Source organism: Pseudophryne corroboree, unplaced genomic scaffold (assembly GCF_028390025.1).
Source record: "Pseudophryne corroboree isolate aPseCor3 unplaced genomic scaffold, aPseCor3.hap2 scaffold_2772, whole genome shotgun sequence".
NCBI classification, from domain to species: domain Eukaryota; kingdom Metazoa; phylum Chordata; class Amphibia; order Anura; family Myobatrachidae; genus Pseudophryne; species Pseudophryne corroboree.
This window is the reverse complement of record NW_026969434.1, coordinates 19,446-40,871: the sequence shown is the minus strand read 5'-3', so window position 1 is coordinate 40,871 and position 21,426 is coordinate 19,446. Positions and strand designations below refer to the sequence as shown.

The window sequence follows — 21,426 nt, the reverse complement described above, 5'->3', positions numbered from 1 at the left end:
GGTACTTACATGCCCCAGTGCCAAATATAGTCGTCCCCCCCATGTGCCAGGTACACATATGCCCCCAGTGCCAGATATTCCCCCCCAGTGCCATATATGCCCCCAGTGCCAGATATTCCCCCCAGTGCCATATATGCCCCCCGTGCCATATATGCCCCCAGTGCCAGATACCCCCCCCCAGTGCCATATATGCCCCCAGTGCCAGATATTCCCCCCCAGTGCCATATATGCCCCAGTGCCAGATATCCCCCCCAGTGCCAGATATGCCCCCAGTGCCAGATATTCCCCCCAGTGCCAGAAATGCCCCAGTGCCAGATATTCCTTCCCCCCCCCGTGCCATATATGCCCCCAGTGCCAGATATTTACCCCCCCCGCCGTCGCTTTTTGGAGGGACACGGAGGGCACAGCTCGTCTCTCCTGTGTCCCTCCTGCTGCATCATCTCCGGCGGCCGCGGGTCTAATAGGGGGAAGTGCCGGTTCGTGAGCCAATTAGAGCTCACGGACGGCACTTCCCCCTATTAGACCCGCGGCCGCCGGAGATGATGCAGCAGGAGGGACACAGGGAGGCGCGCTGTGTGCCCTCCGTGTCCCTCCAAAAAGCGGCGGAGGGAAGGAGACTGCAGACTGACATGCGGACGCTCGTCCGCATGTCAGTCTGCTGTAAATCAGTGGCTCCCCCGCAGCCCCTCGCCCCCAAGCCACCGCGAGGACTGCGGGGGTAGTAGTTACGCCACTGGTCCAATCTCATCTGATGATGGAAGCTAAGCAGTGTTGTGCCTGGTTTGTTTTTGGATTTCAAGTCCTGCCTTCTGGTTTGGCCACGGCACCTCGGATATTCACCAAGGTCATGGCCGTGATGACGACCCTTCACCATCAGAGAATCAGGATCCTGCCAAATCTGGACGACTTGCTGATCCTGGTGAACTCCCAAGAGGTTCTCCACAGTTATCTGGAACTGGCGGTCCAATTCCTAAAAGTCCACGGGTGGCTCATCAACTGAAAAAAGTCCTCGCTGGTCCCTGCTCGGAACATTGTGCACCTAGGGGCACTGCTGGACACACACAGCCAACAATTGTTTCTGTCTCCAGAGAAAGTCCTGAAAATTCAGGACAGTATCGTCCTCTCTCGCCCAAGAGTGTTGATACACACAGCGATGCAAGTACTAGACCTCATGGTGTCGGCTTTCGATATGGTAGAGTACGCTCAATTTCATTACCGCCCTCTGCAGAGGTTAATCCTCTCCAAGTGGGACGGCCTGCCTCATCGGATGATGTCTCAAATGATCTCCTTGACTCCGGAGGTTCGTCTGACACTGAGCTGGTGGCTACAGGACCAACAGTTGAGCAGGGGCCATCCCTTCTGGATCTCCAACTGTGTCCTCCTGACAATGGATGCCAGTCTTTTGGGCTGGGCCATGGTGTTGGAGCAACACTTTCTCCAGGGTCGGTGGACCAGGGAGGAATCTCTCCTCCTGATATACATTCTGGAATTGCAGGCAGTGTTCAATTAATTGACACTGGCCCTGCCTCTAGTACAAAACAGGCCTGTTCAAGTACAATCTGACAACGCCACCATGGTAGTGTACACAAATCATCAAGGCGGCACTCGAAACTGCATGGCAAAGCTGGAAGTATCAAAAATCCTCCGTTGGGTAGAAAGTCATCTGACAGCAATATCGGCAGTGTTCATTCCCGGAGTCCTCAACTAGGAAGCGGATTTCCTCAGTCGTCAGGACGTTCACGCTGGAGAGTGGAGAGGCCGCAGCAGAAATGTCTGCACTGGTGTCAGTAGGTGACTGAGGCAGGGATGACTTGGAGATAGTGGGTGACTGAAGCATGTATGAGTGGGAGATAGTGGGTGACTGAGGCCGGGGTGACTGGGAGATAGTGGGTGACAGGGAGATAGTGGGTTACTGAGGGAGGGGTGATAGGAAGGGGTTGGGTAAGTATGGGAAGAAAGTGGGTGACAGGTATAATAAATGACTAAGGCAGGGGTGATAGGGAGATAGTGGATGACTGTGGCAGGGGTGACAGGGACAGTAAGAGACTGAGGCATGGGTGACAGGGATAGTGGCTGACTGAGGCAGGGGTGACTGGGAGATAGTGGGTGACTGAGGCAGGGTTGACAGGGATAGTGGGTGACTGAAGCAGGGGTGATAGGGTGACAGTGGGTGACTAAAGCAGGGGTGACTGGTATAGTGGGTGACTGAGGCAGGGATCGCAGATATAGTGGTTGACTGAGGCAGCGGTGACTGGGAGATAGTGGGTAACTGAGGCAGGGGTGACAGGGAAAGTGTGTGACTCAGGCAGGGGTGATAGGGAGATAGTGGGCTGCATATCTCTGCCTCACTGCAGCAGCACATTCCTGCTTCAATGACAGCAGCACATCCCTACCTCACTTATAGCAGCACATCCCTGCCTCGCTGACAGCAGCACATCCCTGCCTCGCTGACAGCAGCACATCCCTGCCTCGCTGACAGCAGCACATCCCTGCTTCACTGACAGCAGCACATCCCTGCTTCGCTGACAGCAGCACATCCCTGCTTCGCTGACAGCAGCACATCCCTGCCTCGCTGACAGCAGCACATCCCTGTCTCGCTGACAGCAGCACAGCACTGCTTCGCTGACAGCAGCACATCACTGCTTCACTACCAGCAGCACATCCCTGCCTCACTGGCAGCAGCACATCCCTGCCTTACTGACAGCTGTATATAGGGCCTAATTCAGACCTGATCCCTGCTGTGCATATTCACACAACAGGAGATCAGGTCTGAAGTGCGTGTGTGCTGGTGCCGCAGTGCACCGGCACATGCCAGAGATGCGATCAGCATCTCTGCCCAGTGAGCGCCTCTGCCTGATTAATCTGGAGAGTTTTTGTAAGATGTTTCTTCCATCAACCAACGAAGAAACACATTGGTACTTTCCCATGATGAGTGAGTGCTTCAGGATCTCTTGAACTTACATGTGCAGCAGAGTACTGCAATGGAAGCATGCTGGGCCCATAACCCAGAGGTAGGCAGATTGAAACTATCCTCTGCTATATGCATTTTTTTTTTGTTAATTAAAGTAATCAAAAACTGGGATTGATATTTTGTCTCTTTTATTTTTACTTAAAGTACAATAACTTTTACCATTTTAATTTGTTTTAATAGTATATTGACAGTATTGTTTTCTTTCAAAAATCCACTTCATTTTCTTTACCCTATTATTAAAATGGTAATTGACAAAAACAAACTACATTGTCACCAGAAGAGCAATACAAAATGTACAAGTGATATATTAAAATCATCTTTCCAGCTTGAATTTCAATGATGCATTGGGTCAACAATTTTGTGAGAAACATCTTCACCCTTAAATAAAGATTTTCTTAATTCCTTACCTGTGTGCTAATTAGATATCACCTTGTTTTCACATTAAACAGACTTCCACATGAGAAAGCAGCAAGGATGCAGTGGCGTTAATGTTTCCTGGTGTCAACCTGTATTATTTCAGTAGACATTGAAATGAGGATACATCTTGCTGCCTTTCCAATGAAGCAAGTTTAATTTAGTAATAGGTGAAAAACCATCCCTACAAAGGTGTTAATCAGAGACTTGGCTTTGTGGACACTTTTCAGAGAACAAATTTGTTAGCATAAAAATAAAGCCAGAAAATAAAGAGCTGTTTAATCACTCAATTGGATTTTTCTGCCAGCATATTTTTTTTCTCTGCAACCCACTGCTAAATTGTGCTTCCTAGCTGTTTTTATAAAATCACTGAATCAAATCTAACTCTGATTACATCAGAGAAGGCCAGGTACCCTACACCAAAACAGGGGGTTTGAAATTTTGACTTGTCTACTTAAAGATCACCAAAATCTGATAACAAGGTCAATTAGGTCCCTGGGTGGGATTGAACCACCAACCTTTTGGTTAATAGCTGTACATACTAACTGATTGCGCCACAGAGACACTTTGCAAAAGTCCATACTGACAAAGGCTAATAAGCATTCATCTAAAACGTTTCCTAGAAAAACTTTAAAAAGTCAATAATCTGGAGAGTTTTTGTAAGATGTTTCTTCCATCAACCAACGAAGAAACACATTGGTACTTTCCCATGATGAGTGAGTGCTTCAGGATCTCTTGAACTTACATGTGCAGCAGAGTACTGCAATGGAAGCATGCTGGGCCCATAACCCAGAGGTAGGCAGATTGAAACTATCCTCTGCTATATGCATTTTTTTTTTTTGTTAATTAAAGTAATCCAAAACTGGGATTGATATTTTGTCTCTTTTATTTTTACTTAAAGTACAATAACTTTTACCATTTTAATTTGTTTTAATAGTATATTGACAGTATTGTTTTCTTTCAAAAATCCACTTAATTTTCTTTACCCTATTATTAAAATGGTAATTGACAAAAACAAACTACATTGTCACCAGAAGAGCAATACAAAATGTACAAGTGATATATTAAAATCATCTTTCCAGCTTGAATTTCAATGTTGCATTGGGTCAACAATTTTGTGAGAAACATCTTCACCCTTAAATAAAGATTTTCTTAATTCCTTACCTGTGTGCTAATTAGATATCACCTTGTTTTCACATTAAACAGACTTCCACATGAGAAAGCAGCAAGGATGCAGTGGCGTTAATGTTTCCTGGTGTCAACTTGTATTATTTCAGTAGACATTGAAATGAGGATGCATCTTGCTGCCTTTCCAATGAAGCAAGTTTAATTTAGTAATAGGTGAAAAACCATCCTTACAAAGGTGTTAATCAGAGACTTGGCTTTGTGGACACTTTTCAGAGAACAAATTTGTTAGCATAAAAATAAAGCCAGAAAATGAAGAGCTGTTTAATCACTCGATTGGATTTTTCTGCCAGCATATTTTTTTTCTCTGCAACCCACTGCTAAATTGTGCTTCCTAGCTGTTTTTTATAAAATCACTGAATCAAATCTAACTCTGATTACATCAGAGAAGGCCATGTACCCTACACCATAAGATGAGGTTTGAAATTTTGACTTGTCTACTTAAATATCACCAAAATCTGATCACAAGGTTAATTATGTCCCTGGGTGGGATTGAACCACCAACCTTTTGGTTAATAGCCAAACACACTAACCGATTGCACCACAGAGACACTTTGCAAAAGTCCATACTGACAAAGGCTAATAAGCATTCATCTAAAACGTTTCCTAGAAAAACTTTAAAAAGTCAATAATCTGGAGAGTTTTTGTAAGATGTTTCTTCCATCAACCAACGAAGAAACACATTGGTACTTTCCCATGATGAGTGAGTGCTTCAGGATCTCTTGCACTTACATGTGCAGCAGAGTACTGCAATGGAAGCATGCTGGGCCCATAACCCAGAGGTAGGCAGATTGAAACTATCCTCTGCTATATGCATTTTTTTGTTTGTTAATTAAAGTAATCCAAAACTGGGATTGATATTTTGGCTCTTTTATTTTTACTTAAAGTACAATAACTTTTACCATTTTAATTTGTTTTAATAGTATATTGACAGTATAGTTTTCTATCAAAAATCCACTTAATTTTCTTTACCCTGTTATTAAAATGGTAATTGACAAAAAAACTACATTGTCACCAGAAGAGCAATACAAAATGTACAAGTGATATATTAAAATCATCTTTCCAGCTTGAATTTCAATGATGCATTGGGGCAACAATTTTGTGAGAAACATCTTCACCCTTAAATAAAGATTTTCGTAATTCCTTACCTGTGTGCTAATTAGATACCACCTTGTTTTCACATTAAACAGACTTCCACATGAGAAAGCAGCAAGGATGCAGTGGCGTTAATGTTTCCTGGTGTCAACCTGTATTATTTCAGTAGACATTGAAATGAGGATACATCTTGCTGCCTTTCCAATGAAGCAAGTTTAATTTAGTAATAGGTGAAAAACCATCCCTACAAAGGTGTTAATCAGAGACTTGGCTTTGTGGACACTTTTCAGAGAACAAATTTGTTAGCATAAAAATAAAGCCAGAAAATAAAGAGCTCTTTAATCACTCAATTGGATTTTTCTGCCAGCATATTTTTTTTCTCTGCAACCCACTGCTAAATTGTGCTTCCTAGCTGTTTTTATAAAATCACTGAATCAAATCTAACTCTGATTACATCAGAGAAGGCCAGGTACCCTACACCATAACAGGGGGTTTGAAATTTTGACTTGTCTACTTAAAGATCACCAAAATCTGATAACAAGGTCAATTAGGTCCCTGGGTGGGATTGAACCACCAACCTTTTGGTTAATAGCCGTACATACTAACTGATTGCGCCACAGAGACACTTTGCAAAAGTCCATACTGACAAAGGCTAATAAGCATTCATCTAAAACGTTTCCTAGAAAAACTTTAAAAAGTCAATAATCTGGAGAGTTTTTGTAAGATGTTTCTTCCATCAACCAACGAAGAAACACATTGGTACTTTCCCATGATGAGTGAGTGCTTCAGGATCTCTTGAACTTACATGTGCAGCAGAGTACTGCAATGGAAGCATGCTGGGCCCATAACCCAGAGGTAGGCAGATTGAAACTATCCTCTGCTATATGCATTTTTTTTTTGTTAATTAAAGTAATCCAAAACTGGGATTGATATTTTGTCTCTTTTATTTTTACTTAAAGTACAATAACTTTTACCATTTTAATTTGTTTTAATAGTATATTGACAGTATTGTTTTCTTTCAAAAATCCACTTCATTTTCTTTACCCTATTATTAAAATGGTAATTGACAAAAACAAACTACATTGTCACCAGAAGAGCAATACAAAATGTACAAGTGATATATTAAAATCATCTTTCCAGCTTGAAATTCAATGTTGCATTGGGTCAACAATTTTGTGAGAAACATCTTCACCCTTAAATAAAGATTTTCTTAATTCCTTACCTGTGTGCTAATTAGATATCACCTTGTTTTCACATTAAACAGACTTCCACATGAGAAAGCAGCAAGGATGCAGTGGCGTTAATGTTTAATGGTGTCAACTTGTATTATTTCAGTAGACATTGAAATGAGGATGCATCTTGCTGCCTTTCCAATGAAGCAAGTTTAATTTAGTAATAGGTGAAAAACCATCCTTACAAAGGTGTTAATCAGAGACTTGGCTTTGTGGACACTTTTCAGAGAACAAATTTGTTAGCATAAAAATAAAGCCAGAAAATGAAGAGCTGTTTAATCACTCGATTGGATTTTTCTGCCAGCATATTTTTTTTCTCTGCAACCCACTGCTAAATTGTGCTTCCTAGCTGTTTTTTATAAAATCACTGAATCAAATCTAACTCTGATTACATCAGAGAAGGCCAGGTACCCTACACAATAAGAGGGGGTTTGAAATTTTGACTTGTCTACTTAAATATCACCAAAATCTGATCACAAGGTCAATTACGTCCCTGGGTGGGATTGAACCACCAACCTTTTGGTTAATAGCCGAACACACTAACCGATTGCGCCACCGAGACACTTTGTAAACAGTACATACTGACAAAGGCTAATAAGCATACATCTAGAACGTTTCCTAGAAAAATATTAAAAAATCAATAATCTGGAGAGTTTTTGTAAGATGTTTCTTCCATCAACCAATGAATAAACACATTGGTACTTTCCCATGATGAGTGAGTGCTTCAGGATCTCTTGCACTTACATGTGCAGCAGAGTACTGCAATGGAAGCATGCTGGACCCATAACCCAGAGGTAGGCAGATTGAAACTATCCTTTGCTATATGCATTTTTTTTGTTAATTTAAGTAATCAAAACTGGGATTGATATTTTTGCTCTTTTATTTTTACTTAAAGTACAATAACTTTTACTATTTTAATTTGTTTTAATAGTATATTGACAGTATAGTTTTCTTTCAAAAATCCACTTAATTTTCTTTACCCGATTATTAAAATGGTAATTGACAAAAAAAACTACATTGTCACCAGAAGAGCAATACAAAATGTACAAGTGATATATTAAAATCATCTTTCCAGCTTGAATTTCAATGATGCATTGGGGCAACGATTTTGTGAGAAACATCTTCACCCTTAAATAAAGATTTTCTTAATTCCTTACCTGTGTGCTAATTAGATATCACCTTGTTTTCATATTAAACAGACTTTTACATGAGAAAGCAGCAAGGATGCAGTGGCGTTAATGTTTCCTGGTGTCAACCTGTATTATTTCAGTAGACATTGAAATGAGGATGCATCTTGCTGCCTTTCCAATGAAGCAAGTTTAATTTAGTAATAGGTGAAAAACCATCCTTACAAAGGTGTTAATCAGAGACTTGGCTTTGTGGACACTTTTCAGAGAACAAATTTGTTAGCATAAAAATAAAGCCAGAAAATAAAGAGCTGTTTAATCACTCAATTGGATTTTTCTGCCAGCATATTTTTTTTCTCTGCAACCCACTGCTAAATTGTGCTTCCTAGCTGTTTTTATAAAATCACTGAATCAAATCTAACTCTGATTACATCAGAGAAGGCCAAGTACCCTACACCATAACAGGGGGTTTGAAATTTTGACTTGTCTACTTAAAGATCACCAAAATCTGATAACAAGGTCAATTAGGTCCCTGGGTGGGATTAAACCACCAACCTTTTGGTTAAAAGCCGTACATACTAACTGATTGCGCCACAGAGACACTTTGCAAATTTCCATACTGACAAAGGCTAATAAGCATTCATCTAAAACGTTTCCTAGAAAAACTTTAAAATGTCAATAATCTGGAGAGTTTTTGTAAGATGTTTCTTCCATCAACCAACGAAGAAACACATTGGTACTTTCCCATGATGAGTGAGTGCTTCAGGATCTCTTGCACTTACATGTGCAGCAGAGTACTGCAATGGAAGCATGCTGGGCCCATAACCCAGAGGTAGGCAGATTGAAACTATCCTCTGCTATATGCATTTTTTTTGTTAATTAAAGTAATCCAAAACTGGGATTGATATTTTGTCTCTTTTATTTTTACTTAAAGTACAATAACTTTTACCATTTTAATTTGTTTTAATAGTATATTGACAGTATTGTTTTCTTTCAAAAATCCACTTCATTTTCTTTACCCTATTATTAAAATGGTAATTGACAAAAACAAACTACATTGTCACCAGAAGAGCAATACAAAATGTACAAGTGATATATTAAAATCATCTTTCCAGCTTGAATTTCAATGATGCATTGGGTCAACAATTTTGTGAGAAACATCTTCACCCTTAAATAAAGATTTTCTTAATTCCTTACCTGTGTGCTAATTAGATATCACCTTGTTTTCACATTAAACAGACTTCCACATGAGAAAGCAGCAAGGATGCAGTGGCGTTAATGTTTCCTGGTGTCAACTTGTATTATTTCAGTAGACATTGAAATGAGGATGCATCTTGCTGCCTTTCCAATGAAGCAAGTTTAATTTAGTAATAGGTGAAAAACCATCCTTACAAAGGTGTTAATCAGAGACTTGGCTTTGTGGACACTTTTCAGAGAACAAATTTGTTAGCATAAAAATAAAGCCAGAAAATGAAGAGCTGTTTAATCACTCGATTGGATTTTTCTGCCAGCATATTTTTTTTCTCTGCAACCCACTGCTAAATTGTGCTTCCTAGCTGTTTTTTATAAAATCACTGAATCAAATCTAACTCTGATTACATCAGAGAAGGCCATATACCCTACACCATAAGAGGAGGTTTGAAATTTTGACTTGTCTACTTAAATATCACCAAAATCTGATCACAAGGTTAATTACGTCCCTGGGTGGGATTGAACCACCAACCTTTTGGTTAACAGCCAAACACACTAACCGATTGCGCCACAGAGACACTTTGCAAAAAGTACATACTGACAAAGGCTAATAAGCATACATCTAGAACGTTTCCTAGAAAAACATTAAAAAATCAATAATCTGGAGAGTTTTTGTAAGATGTTTCTTCCATCAACCAACGAATAAACACATTGGTACTTTCCCATGATGAGTGAGTGCTTCAGGATCTCTTGCACTTACATGGGCAGCAGAGTACTGCAATGGAAGCATGCTGGACCCATAACCCAGAGGTAGGCAGATTGAAACTATCCTTTGCTATATGCATTTTTTTGGTTAATTTAAGTAATCAAAACTGGGATTGATATTTTTGCTCTTTTATTTTTACTTAAAGTACAATAACTTTTACCATTTTAATTTGTTTTAATAGTATATTGACAGTATAGTTTTCTTTCAAAAATCCACTTAATTTTCTTTACCCTGTTATTAAAATGGTAATTGACAAAAAAACTACATTGTCACCAGAAGAGCAATACAAAATGTACAAGTGATATATTAAAATCATCTTTCCAGCTTGAATTTCAATGATGCATTGGGGCAACAATTTTGTGAGAAACATCTTCACCCTTAAATAAAGATTTTCGTAATTCCTTACCTGTGTGCTAATTAGATATCACCTTGTTTTCACATTAAACAGACCTCCATGTGAGAAAGCAGCAAAGATGCAGTGGCGTTAATGTTTCCTGGTGTCAACCTGTATTATTTCAGTAGACATTGAAATGAGGATGCATCTTGCTGCCTTTCCAATGAAGCAAGTTTAATTTAGTAATAGGTGAAAAACCATCCTTACAAAGGTGTTAATCAGAGACTTGGCTTTGTGGACACTTTTCAGAGAACAAATTTGTTAGCATAAAAATAAATTCCAGAAAATGAAGAGCTGTTTAATCACTCAATTGGATTTTTCTGCCAGCATATTTTTTTTCTCTGCAACCCACTGCTAAATTGTGCTTCCTAGCTGTTTTTTATAAAATCACTGAATCAAATCTAACTCTGATTACATCAGAGAAGGCCAGGTACCCTACACAATAAGAGGGGGTTTGAAATTTTGACTTGTCTACTTAAATATCACCAAAATCTGATCACAAGGTCAATTACGTCCCTGGGTGGGATTGAACCACCGACCTTTTGGTTAATAGCCGAACACACTAACCGATTGCGCCACCAAGACACTTTGCAAACAGTACATACTAACAAAGGCTAATAAGCATACATCTAGAACGTTTCCTAGAAAAATATTAAAAAATCAATAATCTGGAGAGTTTTTGTAAGATGTTTCTTCCATCAACCAATGAATAAACACATTGGTACTTTCCCATGATGAGGGAGTGCTTCAGGATCTCTTGCACTTACATGTGCAGCAGAGTACTGCAATGGAAGCATGCTGGACCCATAACCCAGAGGTAGGCAGATTGAAACTATCCTTTGCTATATGCATTTTTTTTTGTTAATTTAAGTAATCAAAACTGGGATTGATATTTTTGCTCTTTTATTTTTACTTAAAGTACAATAACTTTTACCATTTTAATTTGTTTTAATAGTATATTGACAGTATAGTTTTCTTTCAAAAATCCACTTAATTTTCTTTACCCTATTATTAAAATGGTAATTGACAAAAAAAACTACATTGTCACCAGAAGAGCAATACAAAATGTACAAGTGATATATTAAAATCATCTTTCCAGCTTGAATTTCAATGATGCATTGGGGCAACAATTTTGTGAGAAACATATTCACCCTTAAATAAAGATTTTCGTAATTTCTTACCTGTGTGCTAATTAGATATCACCTTGTTTTCACATTAAACAGACTTCCACATGAGAAAGCAGCAAGGATGCAGTGGCGTTAATGTTTCCTGGTGTCAACCTGTATTATTTCAGTAGACATTGAAATGAGGATGCATCTTGCTGCCTTTCCAATGAAGCAAGTTTAATTTAGTAATAGGTGAAAAACCATCCCTACAAAGGTGTTAATCAGAGACTTGGCTTTGTGGACACTTTTCAGAGAACAAATTTGTTAGCATAAAAATAAAGCCAGAAAATGAAGAGCTGTTTAATCACGCAATTTGATTTTTTTGCCAGCATATTTCTTTTTCTCTGCAACCCACTGCTAAATTGTGCTTCCTAGATGTTTTTATAAAATCACTGAATCAAATCTAACTCTGATTACATCAGAGAAGGCCAGGTACCCTACACCATAACAGGGGGTATGAAATTTGACTTGTCTACTTAAAGATCACCAAAATCTGATAACAAGGTCAATTAGGTCCCTGGGTGGGATTGAACCACCAACCTTTTGGTTAATAGCCGTACATACTAACTGATTGCGCCACAGAGACACTTTGCAAAAGTCCATACTGACAAAGGCTAATAAGCATTCATCTAAAACGTTTCCTAGAAAAACTTTAAAAAGTCAATAATCTGGAGAGTTTTTGTAAGATGTTTCTTCCATCAACCAACGAAGAAACACATTGGTACTTTCCCATGATGAGTGAGTGCTTCAGGATCTCTTGAACTTACATGTGCAGCAGAGTACTGCAATGGAAGCATGCTGGGCCCATAACCCAGAGGTAGGCAGATTGAAACTATCCTCTGCTATATGCATTTTTTTTTTGTTAATTAAAGTAATCCAAAACTGGGATTGATATTTTGTCTCTTTTATTTTTACTTAAAGTACAATAACTTTTACCATTTTAATTTGTTTTAATAGTATATTGACAGTATTGTTTTCTTTCAAAAATCCACTTCATTTTCTTTACCCTATTATTAAAATGGTAATTGACAAAAACAAACTACATTGTCACCAGAAGAGCAATACAAAATGTACAAGTGATATATTAAAATCATCTTTCCAGCTTGAAATTCAATGTTGCATTGGGTCAACAATTTTGTGAGAAACATCTTCACCCTTAAATAAAGATTTTCTTAATTCCTTACCTGTGTGCTAATTAGATATCACCTTGTTTTCACATTAAACAGACTTCCACATGAGAAAGCAGCAAGGATGCAGTGGCGTTAATGTTTAATGGTGTCAACTTGTATTATTTCAGTAGACATTGAAATGAGGATGCATCTTGCTGCCTTTCCAATGAAGCAAGTTTAATTTAGTAATAGGTGAAAAACCATCCTTACAAAGGTGTTAATCAGAGACTTGGCTTTGTGGACACTTTTCAGAGAACAAATTTGTTAGCATAAAAATAAAGCCAGAAAATGAAGAGCTGTTTAATCACTCGATTGGATTTTTCTGCCAGCATATTTTTTTTCTCTGCAACCCACTGCTAAATTGTGCTTCCTAGCTGTTTTTTATAAAATCACTGAATCAAATCTAACTCTGATTACATCAGAGAAGGCCAGGTACCCTACACAATAAGAGGGGGTTTGAAATTTTGACTTGTCTACTTAAATATCACCAAAATCTGATCACAAGGTCAATTACGTCCCTGGGTGGGATTGAACCACCAACCTTTTGGTTAATAGCCGAACACACTAACCGATTGCGCCACCGAGACACTTTGTAAACAGTACATACTGACAAAGGCTAATAAGCATACATCTAGAACGTTTCCTAGAAAAATATTAAAAAATCAATAATCTGGAGAGTTTTTGTAAGATGTTTCTTCCATCAACCAATGAATAAACACATTGGTACTTTCCCATGATGAGTGAGTGCTTCAGGATCTCTTGCACTTACATGTGCAGCAGAGTACTGCAATGGAAGCATGCTGGACCCATAACCCAGAGGTAGGCAGATTGAAACTATCCTTTGCTATATGCATTTTTTTTGTTAATTTAAGTAATCAAAACTGGGATTGATATTTTTGCTCTTTTATTTTTACTTAAAGTACAATAACTTTTACCATTTTAATTTGTTTTAATAGTATATTGACAGTATAGTTTTCTTTCAAAAATCCACTTAATTTTCTTTACCCGATTATTAAAATGGTAATTGACAAAAAAAACTACATTGTCACCAGAAGAGCAATACAAAATGTACAAGTGATATATTAAAATCATCTTTCCAGCTTGAATTTCAATGATGCATTGGGGCAACGATTTTGTGAGAAACATCTTCACCCTTAAATAAAGATTTTCTTAATTCCTTACCTGTGTGCTAATTAGATATCACCTTGTTTTCATATTAAACAGACTTTTACATGAGAAAGCAGCAAGGATGCAGTGGCGTTAATGTTTCCTGGTGTCAACCTGTATTATTTCAGTAGACATTGAAATGAGGATGCATCTTGCTGCCTTTCCAATGAAGCAAGTTTAATTTAGTAATAGGTGAAAAACCATCCTTACAAAGGTGTTAATCAGAGACTTGGCTTTGTGGACACTTTTCAGAGAACAAATTTGTTAGCATAAAAATAAAGCCAGAAAATAAAGAGCTGTTTAATCACTCAATTGGATTTTTCTGCCAGCATATTTTTTTTCTCTGCAACCCACTGCTAAATTGTGCTTCCTAGCTGTTTTTATAAAATCACTGAATCAAATCTAACTCTGATTACATCAGAGAAGGCCAAGTACCCTACACCATAACAGGGGGTTTGAAATTTTGACTTGTCTACTTAAAGATCACCAAAATCTGATAACAAGGTCAATTAGGTCCCTGGGTGGGATTAAACCACCAACCTTTTGGTTAAAAGCCGTACATACTAACTGATTGCGCCACAGAGACACTTTGCAAATTTCCATACTGACAAAGGCTAATAAGCATTCATCTAAAACGTTTCCTAGAAAAACTTTAAAATGTCAATAATCTGGAGAGTTTTTGTAAGATGTTTCTTCCATCAACCAACGAAGAAACACATTGGTACTTTCCCATGATGAGTGAGTGCTTCAGGATCTCTTGCACTTACATGTGCAGCAGAGTACTGCAATGGAAGCATGCTGGGCCCATAACCCAGAGGTAGGCAGATTGAAACTATCCTCTGCTATATGCATTTTTTTTTGTTAATTAAAGTAATCCAAAACTGGGATTGATATTTTGTCTCTTTTATTTTTACTTAAAGTACAATAACTTTTACCATTTTAATTTGTTTTAATAGTATATTGACAGTATTGTTTTCTTTCAAAAATCCACTTCATTTTCTTTACCCTATTATTAAAATGGTAATTGACAAAAACAAACTACATTGTCACCAGAAGAGCAATACAAAATGTACAAGTGATATATTAAAATCATCTTTCCAGCTTGAATTTCAATGATGCATTGGGTCAACAATTTTGTGAGAAACATCTTCACCCTTAAATAAAGATTTTCTTAATTCCTTACCTGTGTGCTAATTAGATATCACCTTGTTTTCACATTAAACAGACTTCCACATGAGAAAGCAGCAAGGATGCAGTGGCGTTAATGTTTCCTGGTGTCAACTTGTATTATTTCAGTAGACATTGAAATGAGGATGCATCTTGCTGCCTTTCCAATGAAGCAAGTTTAATTTAGTAATAGGTGAAAAACCATCCTTACAAAGGTGTTAATCAGAGACATGGCTTTGTGGACACTTTTCAGAGAACAAATTTGTTAGCATAAAAATAAAGCCAGAAAATGAAGAGCTGTTTAATCACTCGATTGGATTTTTCTGCCAGCATATTTTTTTTCTCTGCAACCCACTGCTAAATTGTGCTTCCTAGCTGTTTTTTATAAAATCACTGAATCAAATCTAACTCTGATTACATCAGAGAAGGCCATATACCCTACACCATAAGAGGAGGTTTGAAATTTTGACTTGTCTACTTAAATATCACCAAAATCTGATCACAAGGTTAATTACGTCCCTGGGTGGGATTGAACCACCAACCTTTTGGTTAACAGCCAAACACACTAACCGATTGCGCCACAGAGACACTTTGCAAAAAGTACATACTGACAAAGGCTAATAAGCATACATCTAGAACGTTTCCTAGAAAAACATTAAAAAATCAATAATCTGGAGAGTTTTTGTAAGATGTTTCTTCCATCAACCAACGAATAAACACATTGGTACTTTCCCATGATGAGTGAGTGCTTCAGGATCTCTTGCACTTACATGGGCAGCAGAGTACTGCAATGGAAGCATGCTGGACCCATAACCCAGAGGTAGGCAGATTGAAACTATCCTTTGCTATATGCATTTTTTTGGTTAATTTAAGTAATCAAAACTGGGATTGATATTTTTGCTCTTTTATTTTTACTTAAAGTACAATAACTTTTACCATTTTAATTTGTTTTAATAGTATATTGACAGTATAGTTTTCTTTCAAAAATCCACTTAATTTTCTTTACCCTGTTATTAAAATGGTAATTGACAAAAAAACTACATTGTCACCAGAAGAGCAATACAAAATGTACAAGTGATATATTAAAATCATCTTTCCAGCTTGAATTTCAATGATGCATTGGGGCAACAATTTTGTGAGAAACATCTTCACCCTTAAATAAAGATTTTCGTAATTCCTTACCTGTGTGCTAATTAGATATCACCTTGTTTTCACATTAAACAGACCTCCATGTGAGAAAGCAGCAAAGATGCAGTGGCGTTAATGTTTCCTGGTGTCAACCTGTATTATTTCAGTAGACATTGAAATGAGGATGCATCTTGCTGCCTTTCCAATGAAGCAAGTTTAATTTAGTAATAGGTGAAAAACCATCCTTACAAAGGTGTTAATCAGAGACTTGGCTTTGTGGACACTTTTCAGAGAACAAATTTGTTAGCATAAAAATAAATTCCAGAAAATGAAGAGCTGTTTAATCACTCAATTGGATTTTTCTGCCAGCATATTTTTTTTCTCTGCAACCCACTGCTAAATTGTGCTTCCTAGCTGTTTTTTATAAAATCACTGAATCAAATCTAACTCTGATTACATCAGAGAAGGCCAGGTACCCTACACAATAAGAGGGGGTTTGAAATTTTGACTTGTCTACTTAAATATCACCAAAATCTGATCACAAGGTCAATTACGTCCCTGGGTGGGATTGAACCACCGACCTTTTGGTTAATAGCCGAACACACTAACCGATTGCGCCACCAAGACACTTTGCAAACAGTACATACTAACAAAGGCTAATAAGCATACATCTAGAACGTTTCCTAGAAAAATATTAAAAAATCAATAATCTGGAGAGTTTTTGTAAGATGTTTCTTCCATCAACCAATGAATAAACACATTGGTACTTTCCCATGATGAGGGAGTGCTTCAGGATCTCTTGCACTTACATGTGCAGCAGAGTACTGCAATGGAAGCATGCTGGACCCATAACCCAGAGGTAGGCAGATTGAAACTATCCTTTGCTATATGCATTTTTTTTTGTTAATTTAAGTAATCAAAACTGGGATTGATATTTTTGCTCTTTTATTTTTACTTAAAGTACAATAACTTTTACCATTTTAATTTGTTTTAATAGTATATTGACAGTATAGTTTTCTTTCAAAAATCCACTTAATTTTCTTTACCCTATTATTAAAATGGTAATTGACAAAAAAAACTACATTGTCACCAGAAGAGCAATACAAAATGTACAAGTGATATATTAAAATCATCTTTCCAGCTTGAATTTCAATGATGCATTGGGGCAACAATTTTGTGAGAAACATATTCACCCTTAAATAAAGATTTTCGTAATTTCTTACCTGTGTGCTAATTAGATATCACCTTGTTTTCACATTAAACAGACTTCCACATGAGAAAGCAGCAAGGATGCAGTGGCGTTAATGTTTCCTGGTGTCAACCTGTATTATTTCAGTAGACATTGAAATGAGGATGCATCTTGCTGCCTTTCCAATGAAGCAAGTTTAATTTAGTAATAGGTGAAAAACCATCCCTACAAAGGTGTTAATCAGAGACTTGGCTTTGTGGACACTTTTCAGAGAACAAATTTGTTAGCATAAAAATAAAGCCAGAAAATGAAGAGCTGTTTAATCACGCAATTTGATTTTTTTGCCAGCATATTTCTTTTTCTCTGCAACCCACTGCTAAATTGTGCTTCCTAGATGTTTTTATAAAATCACTGAATCAAATCTAACTCTGATTACATCAGAGAAGGCCAGGTACCCTACACCATAACAGGGGGTATGAAATTTGACTTGTCTACTTAAAGATCACCAAAATCTGATAACAAGGTCAATTAGGTCCCTGGGTGGGATTGAACCACCAACCTTTTGGTTAATAGCCGTACATACTAACTGATTGCGCCACAGAGACACTTTGCAAAAGTTCATACTGACAAAGGCTAATAAGCATTCATCTAAAACGTTTCCTAGAAAAACTTTAAAAAGTCAATAATCTGGAGAGTTTTTGTAAGATGTTTCTTCCATCAACCAACGAAGAAACACATTGGTACTTTCCCATGATGAGTGAGTGCTTCAGGATCTCTTGCACTTACATGTGCAGCAGAGTACTGCAATGGAAGCATGCTGGGCCCATAACCCAGAGGTAGGCAGATTGAAACTATCCTCTGCTATATGCATTTTTTTTTGTTAATTAAAGTAATCCAAAACTGGGATTGATATTTTGGCTCTTTTATTTTTACTTAAAGTACAATAACTTTTACCATTTTAATTTGTTTTAATAGTATATTGACAGTATTGTTTTCTTTCAAAAATCCACTTCATTTTCTTTACCCTATTATTAAAATGGTAATTGACAAAAACAAACTACATTGTCACCAGAAGAGCAATACAAAATGTACAAGTGATATATTAAAATCATCTTTCCAGCTTGAATTTCAATGATGCATTGGGGCAACGATTTTGTGAGAAACATCTTCACCCTTAAATAAAGATTTTCTTAATTCCTTACCTGTGTGCTAATTAGATATCACCTTGTTTTCATATTAAACAGACTTTTACATGAGAAAGCAGCAAGGATGCAGTGGCGTTAATGTTTCCTGGTGTCAACCTGTATTATTTCAGTAGACATTGAAATGAGGATGCATCTTGCTGCCTTTCCAATGAAGCAAGTTTAATTTAGTAATAGGTGAAAAACCATCCCTACAAAGGTGTTAATCAGAGACTTGGCTTTGTGGACACTTTTCAGAGAACAAATTTGTTAGCATAAAAATAAAGCCAGAAAATGAAGAGCTGTTTAATCACGCAATTTGATTTTTTTGCCAGCATATTTCTTTTTCTCTGCAACCCACTGCTAAATTGTGCTTCCTAGATGTTTTTATAAAATCACTGAATCAAATCTAACTCTGATTACATCAGAGAAGGCCAGGTACCCTACACCATAACAGGGGGTATGAAATTTGACTTGTCTACTTAAAGATCACCAAAATCTGATAACAAGGTCAATTAGGTCCCTGGGTGGGATTGAACCACCAACCTTTTGGTTAATAGCCGTACATACTAACTGATTGCGCCACAGAGACACTTTGCAAAAGTCCATACTGACAAAGGCTAATAAGCATTCATCTAAAACGTTTCCTAGCAAAACTTTAAAAAGTCAATAATCTGGAGAGTTTTTGTAAGATGTTTCTTCCATCAACCAACGAAGAAACACATTGGTACTTTCCCATGATGAGTGAGTGCTTCAGGATCTCTTGCACTTACATGTGCAGCAGAGTACTGCAATGGAAGCATGCTGGACCCATAACCCAGAGGTAGGCAGATTGAAACTATCCTCTGCTGTATGCTTTTTTTTTTTGTTAATTAAAGTAATCCAAAACTGGGATTGATATTTTGGCTCTTTTATTTTTACTTAAAGTACAATAACTTTTACCATTTTAATTTGTTTTAATAGTATATTGACAGTATTGTTTTCTTTCAAAAATCCACTTCATTTTCTTTACCCTATTATTAAAATGGTAATTGACAAAAACAAACTACATTGTCACCAGAAGAGCAATACAAAATGTACAAGTGATATATTAAAATCATCTTTCCAGCTTGAATTTCAATGATGCATTGGGGCAACGATTTTGTGAGAAACATCTTCACCCTTAAATAAAGATTTTCTTAATTCCTTACCTGTGTGCTAATTAGATATCACCTTGTTTTCACATTAAACAGACTTCCACATGAGAAAGCAGCAAGGATGCAGTGGCGTTAATGTTTCCTGGTGTCAACTTGTATTATTTCAGTAGACATTGAAATGAGGATGCATCTTGCTGCCTTTCCAATGAAGCAAGTTTAATTTAGTAATAGGTGAAAAACCATCCTTACAAAGGTGTTAATCAGAGACTTGGCTTTGTGGACACTTTTCAGAGAACAAATTTGTTAGCATAAAAATAAAGCCAGAAAATGAAGAGCTGTTTAATCACTCGATTGGATTTTTCTGCCAGCATATTTTTTTTCTCTGCAACCCACTGCTAAATTGTGCTTCCTAGCTGTTTTTTATAAAATCACTGAATCAAATCTAACTCTGATTACATCAGAGAAGGCCAGGTACCCTACACAATAAGAGGGGGTTTGAAATTTTGACTTGTCTACTTAAATATCACCAAAATCTGATCACAAGGTCAATTACGTCCCTGGGTGGGATTGAACCACCAACCTTTTGGTTTATAGCCGAACACACTAACCGATTGCGCCACCGAGACACTTTGTAAACAGTACATACTGACAAAGGCTAATAAGCATACATCTAGAACGTTTCCTAGAAAAATATTAAAAAATCAATAATCTGGAGAGTTTTTGTAAGATGTTTCTTCCATCAACCAATGAATAAACACATTGGTACTTTCCCATGATGAGTGAGTGCTTCAGGATCTCTTGCACTTACATGTGCAGCAGAGTACTGCAATGGAAGCATGCTGGACCCATAACCCAGAGGTAGGCAGATTGAAACTATCCTTTGCTATATGCATTTTTTTTGTTAATTTAAGTAATCAAAACTGGGATTGATATTTTTGCTCTTTTATTTTTACTTAAAGTACAATAACTTTTACCATTTTAATTTGTTTTAATAGTATATTGACAGTATAGTTTTCTTTCAAAAATCCACTTAATTTTCTTTACCCTATTATTAAAATGGTAATTGACAAAAAAAACTACATTGTCACCAGAAGAGCAATACAAAATGTACAAGTGATATATTAAAATCATCTTTCCAGCTTGAATTTCAATGATGCATTGGGGCAACGATTTTGTGAGAAACATCTTCACCCTTAAATAAAGATTTTCTTAATTCCTTACCTGTGTGCTAATTAGATATCACCTTGTTTTCATATTAAACAGACTTTTACATGAGAAAGCAGCAAGGATGCAGTGGCGTTAATGTTTCCTGGTGTCAACCTGTATTATTTCAGTAGACATTGAAATGAGGATGCATCTTGCTGCCTTTCCAATGAAGCAAGTTTAATTTAGTAATAGGTGAAAAACCATCCTTACAAAGGTGTTAATCAGAGACTTGGCTTTGTGGACACTTTTCAGAGAACAAATTTGTTAGCATAAAAATAAAGCAAGAAAATAAAGAGCTGTTTAATCACTCAATTGGATTTTTCTGCCAGCATATTTTTTTTCTCTGCAACCCACTGCTAAATTGTGCTTCCTAGCTGTTTTTATAAAATCACTGAATCAAATCTAACTCTGATTACATCAGAGAAGGCCAAGTACCCTACACCATAACAGGGGGTTTGAAATTTTGACTTGTCTACTTAAAGATCACCAAAATCTGATAACAAGGTCAATTAGGTCCCTGGGTGGGATTAAACCACCAACCT

General features: G+C 37.3%; 4 non-coding genes across 4 annotated transcripts; all 4 read right to left on the bottom strand.

The window, feature by feature from the left end:
* Positions 1–5,047: 5,047 nt before the first annotated feature.
* Positions 5,048–5,121, bottom strand: TRNAN-AUU (transfer RNA asparagine (anticodon AUU)). Its single transcript has one exon. It is a non-coding gene; the product is annotated as a tRNA-Asn (tRNA).
* A 4,598-nt stretch (positions 5,122–9,719) lies between these two features.
* Positions 9,720–9,793, bottom strand: TRNAN-GUU (transfer RNA asparagine (anticodon GUU)). Its single transcript has one exon. It is a non-coding gene; the product is annotated as a tRNA-Asn (tRNA).
* Positions 9,794–15,558: 5,765 nt separating this feature from the next.
* Positions 15,559–15,632, bottom strand: TRNAN-GUU (transfer RNA asparagine (anticodon GUU)). Its single transcript has one exon. It is a non-coding gene; the product is annotated as a tRNA-Asn (tRNA).
* Positions 15,633–20,230: 4,598 nt separating this feature from the next.
* TRNAY-AUA (transfer RNA tyrosine (anticodon AUA)) lies at positions 20,231–20,304 on the bottom strand. Its single transcript has one exon. It is a non-coding gene; the product is annotated as a tRNA-Tyr (tRNA).
* Positions 20,305–21,426: the final 1,122 nt, after the last annotated feature.